A 9,795-nucleotide genomic window follows, 5' to 3' on the forward strand; every position below is an offset into this window, starting at 1 on the left:
GTGGAGTGCATCTAAGTTTCCTGACATGTGATGTTAGTTTCATGTCAAGAAGCTCTAATGGGGCTGCTGTGAAAAGCTATAACAAACCTGGCCAACTGTAATCTTTCTCTGTCACTGTTGATGATTCTTCAGCAATATAGTTCCTCACCTACTGCATGAGTTACGTCTGCCAAGTTTTTGGCCATTCGCAGTATTTTCAGATATGGATGGATGATATAGCCATGAAATAAAATAATGAAGATTTGGCAGCTAACCAGAATCAAGGCTGTTCCTGGCACTTGACATGGACATGATGCACCAATAACCCTCTAGCCCTTTATGTTGCAAATAGCTGCTCTAAAACAAATGTATAGTAGTGAGTAAAATATAAAACAGTACCTGTCTAATGGATGGGCTTCAATGAACTATCCAACAAAAAAGTAAGATAGAATTTTGGCTTCACGTCTTTCACCATCTGGGCCTGGCAATTCACTAGGTTCTTCCTTTCAGTTTTAATGAACTGAACTGAAATCACAAAGTTGTTACCAGGCTCTACCCTGTACAATCAAGAAAATGGGTTTGGTTTTGTTGTAAAAATATCAGGGCAATTGCTAAATTGAGGTTTGTGTCAGGCAGGTCTGTTGCACTTGTGATGTGATTTTAAAAAATGAAAACCATATGTAGATACAAGGGATGGTTTCAAGCCATACATTTCAGATCTACATCTGAACTATCCTGTGCAAGCCTATCCCTGATAGCTACAATAAGTAGAGCATTGATTAGCAGACTAGCTTCATTATGTGAGTGTCATTCTTTGGAAAGGGTGGTCCCAGCAATGATTAGTAGGTCCAGCATTGATGTAACTTTGTGTAACATAGATGACATGAAGAAAAGTTTAAAGTCATTATCCTCATAACTGTGACTCTTCACCCACACACTTTAGAGAGAATAAAAGAGCCAGTCAAGATACAAGAAGAGAATTAATAGAAGATGTGGGGGCGGGGAAGAATTGCATTGTAATAGAGCTAGCTTGTGCATTTCAATTTCAAATGCATTAATAGAGAACTCCCCTGGAGTTGTTATAATGGAATCATACTACTGCTGTTTATAGTATGAACTGATAGTAGGTAGTTACTGATGTTAGTGGCAAACAAAAGGGTAGTAAGGATAGATGCCTCTTGTTTGTGTGACCTTGAACAAGCAATTAGTAAATCCTCATGTAAATAGGATGGGGCATGACATCCCAGCTACTCATAGACTGAAGACGTTGTTTCTAGCAGTTGTTGCTATTTTGAGAATCCAGCTAGCTGCAGAAGAGTCCAAACTGGAAAAATGGTCTGAAGTAAATAGGATGAAATTCAATAAGGACAAATGCAAAGTACTTCATTTAGGAAGGAACAATCAGTTGCACACATACAAAATTGGAAATGACTGCCTAGGAAGGAGTACTGCGGAAAAGGGTCTGGGGGTCATAGTTTTATCACAAGCTAAATATGAGTCAACAGTGTAACACTGCTGAAAAAAAAAACAAACAAAAAAAACAAACATCATTCTGGGATGTATGAGGAGTGTTGTAAGCAAGACATGAGAAGTAACTCTTCTGCTCTACTCTGCGCTGATTAGGCCTCAACTGGAGTATTGTTTCCAGTTCTGGGTGCCAAACTTCAGGAAAGATGTGGACAAATTGGAGAAAGTCCAGAGGAGAGCAACAAAAATAATTAAAGGTCTAGAAATCAGAAATCAAGTCCTGGCACAAATTAAGCACTGCTTCCAGCCCTATGATTATATGAAAAAAAGAAACTTGATACTGCAAAGTGTCTTGATAACTGCACAGCAGGGTGAAGTGGTTTTGGCTAGATTTTCCTAGTGTTTCCTTCATCCCACTAACATCATGTCTTTCTTGGTTGGTCTGACCTAGTTGTATTTCATCCAGGCACTGAGCTTACTCAAGTACTGGGACAGCATTTGATGTGACAGAGTTGAGTGTTGTCTGCACAGATCAAGTGTTATATTGAATAAGATAGGAGAAAGAATTCTTTGTGGTCTTCTATAAGTGAGGGCAGTGGAGGAAGAGAGAGAAAATTAGAAACAAGGCATTAAATTGGTGACATCAGTTACACTGAGCAACAGGTACTGCTCTCAATTATTGCTTGCTTTAGAGTGGGTGGAAGTTTGCCATTCATAACTAAAGTGTTGACAGTTTTTGTTAGCACAGGGTGAAGACACTCATAATGGCTATCTCTCTGCAGCCAAGATTGGCATGGATATGAGTCATATGTGGACGTTTCACTATCATTCAGTGTTCCTGTAGCATTAAAGGGCTGAAATCCTGATAAGGAGGCAATTGATTGTGTATCCCGAGAGACAATCCTGATTTTGGGAGATGTTGTCTATAAAGGAGGCTAACCGTTCCTCCCAGGAAATAGTGCGAGGGAGCAGTTCTGGGGTCTGAGTTGAGGCATTCTGGTTTTACAAACCAGTTCACAGTCTGGAAATGCTTTGGGGAGCATGACTTCATAGTCGCTGAGACAGTGGAGAAAGATCTCGTGGCTCCCTTTGTGGCTGTGGTGTAAGCTTGTAGGATCCTTGTACTATAGCCTGTTTGAGTCTGCTTGCATTTTTCATCACTGATGCGTATGGAATCATAGGGTTAGAAGGGCCTGCAAGGGTCATCTAGTCTAACCCCCTGGATTTGTTGTGTCTAAACCATCCAAGACAGATGGTTATCCAGCCTCCTTTTGAAAATCTCCAGTGAAGGAGCTTCAGCCTCCTTTCTTTATTCTTCTTCTGTCATAGATTATCTGAGAACCATATAATATAAAGGGGCAGTGTGGAAGAGGATACACGTTGGTATCAGTGTGTTGATAGATACCATGAGTTTTCCATTAGCATGCATTGGACTACTCTAGGATAGATGATCCATGTTGGACCCTCTTATCACTGACTTCAATCCACAGACAGGGATGGTTCATGTGCCTTCTGTAACTGAAGATCAGGTCTAGCATGTGCCTTACTGTGTTGTGTTAGGGAGCAGCGGAGTTCAGGGCCTGCAGTGTCTCCAGGATATGGTAATGTAGGCCAGATCAGAGGTTTCATCAGAGATCAGTCACAGCTAATGAAAGGCTTATTGACAATGACCTATGAAGAGATAAAGTTGTGGATGGTGAGTCCACGTTAGGGCAACCTTTGATGGTCCTCCAGAAGCCTGGGAGGTGGCAAGTGTTTAACTCTCCCTGCCACTGTGTTGGGATAGAGCAGTGGTTCCCAAACTGGGGTTCACAATGTTACAGAGGGTTCTTGGGAAAAAATTCCCTAATGGTGGACAGAGCTTTCCCTAGGGACACCAGCACGGGGCCAGCAACCCGGAGCCCCTGGACTTCCAAGAGCTAAGCAGATCAAAGCAAACATATCTATCACACTGAGGAGATTTAAACTTCAAGACTCCTTATAAGAAATGAAAGGGAGGTGGATATATTTTGCTGTTTTTAAAATTAAATAGGCAGCTAGTATTGTTTTTAAAATATTATGAAGAACAAGTTTAAGCTTTGTTGTAACTTGCGTTGTTTGCCTGGACTGCTCAAGACCTGAATGCTTGTGTAGGAAGAACTCTTTGAGTTGGCTTCTTAAATACCTTCAAGCTGTCTCACATCTCATACTCCTTGATGAAACATAGGAGCCTTGTCCAGTGATGAGCTGCCAAATTTTTAACAACCGGTTCCCTCCTCCCTCCAAAATTTTAACAACAGGTTCCCTCCTTCCCCTCGGGGGTCAGCCCCATCCAACCCCTCATGTTCCTAGACACACACACTCCGAGACCCCTGACCCATCCCCCCCTTCCCTGTCCCCTGACTGCCCCTTGCCGCCCCACCCAACCCCTCCTCTCATTCTCAATGGCCCCCCAGAACCCCTACCCCATACAACTACTCCTTCTCTCTGTCCCTGAGTGCCCCCACCACTTCATCCAACCCTGCTCTTTCCTGACTGCTCCCCGGGACCCTTGCCCCCATTCAATCCCCCTGTTCCCTGCCCTCTAACCCCCCCACCCCCAAACTCCCCTATCCACTCTCCAACACCCCCTCCCTGCCCCCTTACCGCGCTGCCTGGACGTGGCTGGGCCGGGACAGGAGTCGCGCGGCCAGAGCCGGAGGATGCGGAGGAGCCCGGCGGCCGGAGCCAGGTGGCTGGCCGGGTGGAGCCAGGAGGGCTGCGGCCAGAGCTGGAGCTGGGCAGCCGGGGCCGCCGCCACGCCCAGACCCGCTGCCGAGCCCGGCCCCTGGCAAAACAGCAGGGGCGGCTGGAGCCACGGGCCAGGCCGGGCTGGAGGTGGGGCCGTGTCCAGAGCCGAGCATCCCGGTAGGTGGGGCACGGCAGGGCCGGGGTGCGGCCGAGCCGGGCGGCCGAGGAGCGGTTCGGGGTTCGGGACGCGGGCCGTGCCGCAGCCGGTGAGGGTCGGGCGGGACCCGGGACGGGGACCGGGCAGGGTCGCGCCGGGAACGCGGGGGACGCGGCCAGGGAGGGTCGGGCGGGGACCCGGGACGGGGACGGGTGGCCGGGCAGGGTCGCGCCGGGAACGCGGGCTGGGAACGCGGGGGTGGGGACGCGCCAGGAGGGTCAGGCGGGGACCCGGGAGGGGTTCGGGGGAGTCGGGACGCGGGCTGGGAGGGTCGCGGCCGGGACGGGGACGCGCCGTGCCGCAGCCGGTGAGGGTCGGGCGGGGACCCGGGGCCGGGGCCGGGCAGGGTTGCGGCCGAACGCGGGCCGGGAACACGGGGACGCGCCATTTAGGGTCGGGCGGGACGGGGACGCGGGGCCGTGCCGCAGCCGGTGAGGGTCGGGCGGGGACCCGGGCCGGGCGGACGGGGACGCGGGGCCGTGCCGCAGCCGGTGAGGGTCGGGCGGGGACCCGGGGCCGGGCAGGGTCGCGGCCAGGAACGCGGGGCTGGGAACGCAGCCAGGGAGGGTCAGGCGGGGACCCGGGGACGGGGGGGGGGAAGCCGAGTGGCCGGGCAGGGTCGCGGCCGGGGAGGCGGGGACGGGCCGCGGCCAGGGACCGGCTGGGGCACACGCCCCCCCGCCCCCAGTTTCCTACCTCAGCGTCGTCTTCCTGGGCCGGGGAAGCCTGCTTGCTTCTCAGCCCTCCCAGGCTTCCCATGCGAACAGCTGATTCGCGGGAAGCCGTGGGGGAGGAGAAGCAAGGAGGAGCTTCATGGCAGGAGGTGGAGGCAGAATTCGCAACGGTTCGCGCGAACCGTTTGCTAAAATTAGACGCCGGACAGAGAACTTTAGCATCCGGTTCTCTGTCCAGCGTCTAATTTTAGCAAACGGTTCGCGTGAACCGTTGCGAACCGTCTGCAGCTCACCCCTGGCCTTGTCTTATAACAGGCTTATTCAAAGTGATACAAGCTATAAAAGTGAGATCCTGCAAGAGTGTTGCTGTTTTCATAATATAATAAAAATACTGTAATGATAAATAATAAATAGTGTGTAAAAAGCATGTAATAAAAACAAATTTCATATTTCCAAGATCACTGCTTTTATAATCTATACTCAGGTAAAGGAGAAAACCCTGGAAATATTCATTTTTAGGAGTGGGTTCACTAGACTTGACATTTTAGTGAAAGGGGTTCACAGGTTGTTAAAGTTTGGGAACCACTGGGATAGAGCAGCGAAAAGGGGCAAAGTTGATGTAGCTGTGGTGCTGTATAGTAGGTGGATGCTGGGTTTTTGTTTGTTTTTGGGGAAGAATGAGTGTGGGAGGGAAGAGAAGGTAACAGATGGGTGGAGAGGTTGATGCTTTCCTTTAGGTGTCTGTGTGGTGATGGGGTGTGTCCCTGCATAGGCTCTGAATGGGTTAATGTGGGCCTGAGAGGCTTGTTATGTTATCTGGCTGCACCTGGAGGGAGATCCAGGCTTAACTGATCATGAAGCCCAGATGGACAAGAGCAGGCTGTTTAGTTTAAAGAGAGGAAGTTTGTAGTGGGAGGGAGCTGATGGCTGGGCCTGAAGGTCTGTGAGGGGCTGCTGGGCTGAGAAGGAAGATTTTCTCATCTCTGGAAAACGAAGAAGAGCTTAGTAGCGAGGGAGGATGGGTACAAAGTAGAAAAAAAGAAAAGAGTAAAAGTAAGACTCAGATGATGATGATGATATAGGAAAAAAGCAAACCTGAGCAAATAAATAAAACCAAAATGTTATAATTGTAAGATCACTAGCAAAGGAAATAAGAACAGGTGGTGTTAACCCTGTGAAAGTAGCTGACTGGATTGAAAAAAAGCATAGGGGACATAGTAAGAGCCTGAAGGTTGCAAGATGGGGATCTTTTAGTTGAATGTAAAAACAAAGAGCAGGCTGATAAACTACTGAAAACTAAAACTTTAGAGAAAGTTAAAATCAGTTGTCAGCTATCAAAGTACTTGACCAAAAGGAATGAGGTACTATATGGGGTCCTTGACCAATGATGAGATAACAAAAGTAAGGGGATAAATAGTTTAAAAAAAAAAAGAGGTGAAAACAAGCCATCAACAGCTGTCCTGATTGCATTTAAGGGAGGGCCGTTACCTGAGAAAGTAATATTAGGGTATCAGATGTTTAGCCATATATCCTCATTCTCATAAGGTGGTGTAAGTGCCAGTGGAATGGGCATGTACCAAATGTTTGTAAAGGGAAAACGAGATGCAGTAAATGTGGGGATGAACATTCCTGTGATTATTGTATAGAATGGGCAGAGGTCAAGTGTAGTTCCTGTGGTGGGAATCACCCTCTAGCACATAGAGGATGTATTGCAGCAAGACAAACTAAAGAGAGATAAAAGGCAAAAATTGTTAATAATATATTTTATGCAAAATCTGTAAGGAGACTCCCAACCATCAGATGGAAAAGGAAGAGAAAATTAGCACTGGAAAAGGGGAACTACAGATACAGCTTCATGCTATAAAGAATATGATCAACACTGCAGAAGGAACGGATGATATATTAACTGTGAAAAAAAGAAGTTTATTGCACTGAAGATAGAAATGATAAATTGCACATTGTAAACAAGGAGAAATCCGGAAAAAATGAAAGAATTATAGTAAGGGCAGTGGAAAAATACGTGTATGTTATAAATCTGTCAGTGGACTGTATTCATGAAATATTGAATGAGGGTAATGGTGAAATATGATTAGAATGGGAATCACAATCTTTTGTTGGAATGCCAGAACTAAAAGAAAATAAATGGGAAACGAGAACGGAACCAGATATCTCATGTATCTCAGGGTTTGTCTATACTACAAGCGTAGTTCGATTCAACTTAAGTCAAATTTGTGGAATCGACCTTACAAAGTCGAATTTGTGTGTCCACACTAAGGACACTAATTCGACTTTGTGAGTCCACACTAACGGGGCAAGCGTCGACTTTGGAAGCGGTGCACTGTGGGCAGCTATCCCACAGTTCCCGCAGTCCCCGCTGCCCATTGGAATGCTGGGTAGAGCCCCCAATGCCTGCTGGGGGAAAAAATGTGTCGAGGGTGCTTTTGGGTAACTGTCATCATTGAACCGTCACTCCCGCCGGCGGGAAATCAGTTCGCGCACTTTTCCTGTTAGTGACAGCGCGGACGCCACAGCACTCCACTGCGATCATGGAGCCCACTGCGATCATCGCTGCACTTATGGCCGTTGTCAACTCCTCGCACCTTATTGTACACCTCTTCAACAGTCAGATGCTGAGAAATCGGTTGAGGAGGCTCCAGCAGCGCGGTGAGGACATGAAGTCACAGAGTGGCACAGATCTCTCAGAAACCACGGTACGCCGCGCCGTGGAGATCATGGTGGCAATGGGTCATGTTCATGCTATGGAACGACGATTCTGGGCCCGGGAAAAAAGCACGGACTGGTGGGACCGCATAGTGCTGCAGGTCTGGGATGAATCACAGTGGCTGTGAAACTTCCGCATGCGTAAGGGCACTTTCCTTGAACTGTGTGACTTGCTGTCCCCTGCCTTGAAGCACAAGGACACCCGGATGCGAGCAGCCCTGAGTGTGCAGAAGCGAGTGGCCATAGCCCCCTGGAAACTTGCCACGCCAGACAGCTACCGGTCAGTAGCGAACCACTTTGGCGTGGGCAAATCTACCGTGGGGCTTGCTGTGATGCAAGTAGCCCACGCAATCATTGAGCTCCTGCTCTCAAAGGTAGTGGCCCTGGGAAACGTCCAGGTCATCATAGATGGCTTCGCCGCGATGGGATTCCCAAACTGCGGTGGGGCTATATATGGGACTCACATCCCTATCCTGGGACCGGCCCACCAGGCCAGCCAGTATATTAACAGAAAGGGCTACTTTTCAATGGTGCTGCAAGCACTAGTGGACCATAGGGAACGCTTTACCAACATCAACGTCGGGTGGCCGGGCAAGGTTCATGACGCGCGTGTTTTCAGGAACTCTGGTCTCTTTAGACGCCTGCAGGAAGGTAGTTTCTTCCTGGACCACAAAATAACTGTTGGGGATGTGCAGATGCCTACAGTGATCCTCGGGGACCCAGCCTACCCGCTAATGCCCTGGCTCATGAAGCCCTATACAGGAGCCTTGGACAGTGACAAGGAACTCTTCAACTACCGGCTGAGCAAGTGCAGAATGGTGGTGGAGTGTGCTTTCGGACATCTCAAGGGGAGATGGAGGAGCTTACTGACTCGCTCGGATCTCAGTGAAACCAATATCCCCATTGTTATTGCTGCTTGCTGTGTGCTCCACAATCTCTGTGAGAGCAAGGGGGAGACCTTTATGGTGGGATGGGAGGTTGAGGCACATCGCCTGGCTGCTGATTACGCTCAGCCAGACACCCGTGCAATTAGAAGAGCCCAGCGGGAAGCGCTGTGCATCCGAGAGGCTTTGAAAGATAGATTCCTCAGGTTGCAGGGTAACCTGTGACTGTTCAGGTTCTTTACAGAGAAGCTGAACCTGCCCCTGTTTCAGTTACTGTTGACTTTCTTTTGCGGTTACATACCCCGTTCACCACGTATCCCCCCTTCCAACACACATTTAAAAATAAAGCTAATGGAATATTGTTAATTAACAACGTTTTCTTTACTAATGAATTCGCGTTAAAGGGTTGAAACAGGGACGCAGACTGTGGTGGGTAGGGTGTGCAGTGATGTACAGACCGCTTCTACACTCGAGGAATGACAGGCTCCTGCTCCTAGAGCGGTCTGCAGTGCTGGACTGGTTGTTTCAACGGAGCCTGCCATCCCTCCTTTTCGGGACTCTGTGTGCGGGGGTATGTGGCCTTGTGGCGGAGGAGGACTGGGGGGAGGACGGTTACAGGTTGGTGTGCAGGAAGGGGTGAGGGGTGCAGGCTCTGGGATGGGGGTGGGGGCATAGGAAGGGGTGAGGGGTGTGTGGGAACGGGGAGGAGGTGTAGGGGGATGAGGGCTCTGGCTGGGGCTGAGGGTTTGGGGCATTGGAGAGGCTCAGGGCTATGGTGGAAGGGCAGGGTAAGGGCAGCCTGCCTTGCCATTTGTGGATGGCAGGCGCTAGGACCCTGGGGCAGCAGACAGCATTTCTGCGGGGAGCCGCTCTACTGTCAGGCAGGGACGCAGCGCGGCGGAGCGGGGGGAGACCCGTGGGGGCCAGGGCCCGATCCAGGCAGGGCCGGGGGAGAGACCCAGCTCCAAATATAGCTGGAGCAGGGCACCTGCCGCCTATGCACAGAACATGAAAAACACCTCCCAGACTGACCAGGGTGCCTAGTGACTGCACTGTGTGTGTGACCTGCTGTAGATCCTGCCCCCGTGTCTGTACCGTGGTAATGGTGACTGTCCTATGCAATTACCAAACCCCTCCCCGCCCT

Source organism: Mauremys reevesii, linkage group 2 (genome assembly GCF_016161935.1).
Source record: "Mauremys reevesii isolate NIE-2019 linkage group 2, ASM1616193v1, whole genome shotgun sequence".
NCBI lineage: Eukaryota > Metazoa > Chordata > Testudines > Geoemydidae > Mauremys > Mauremys reevesii.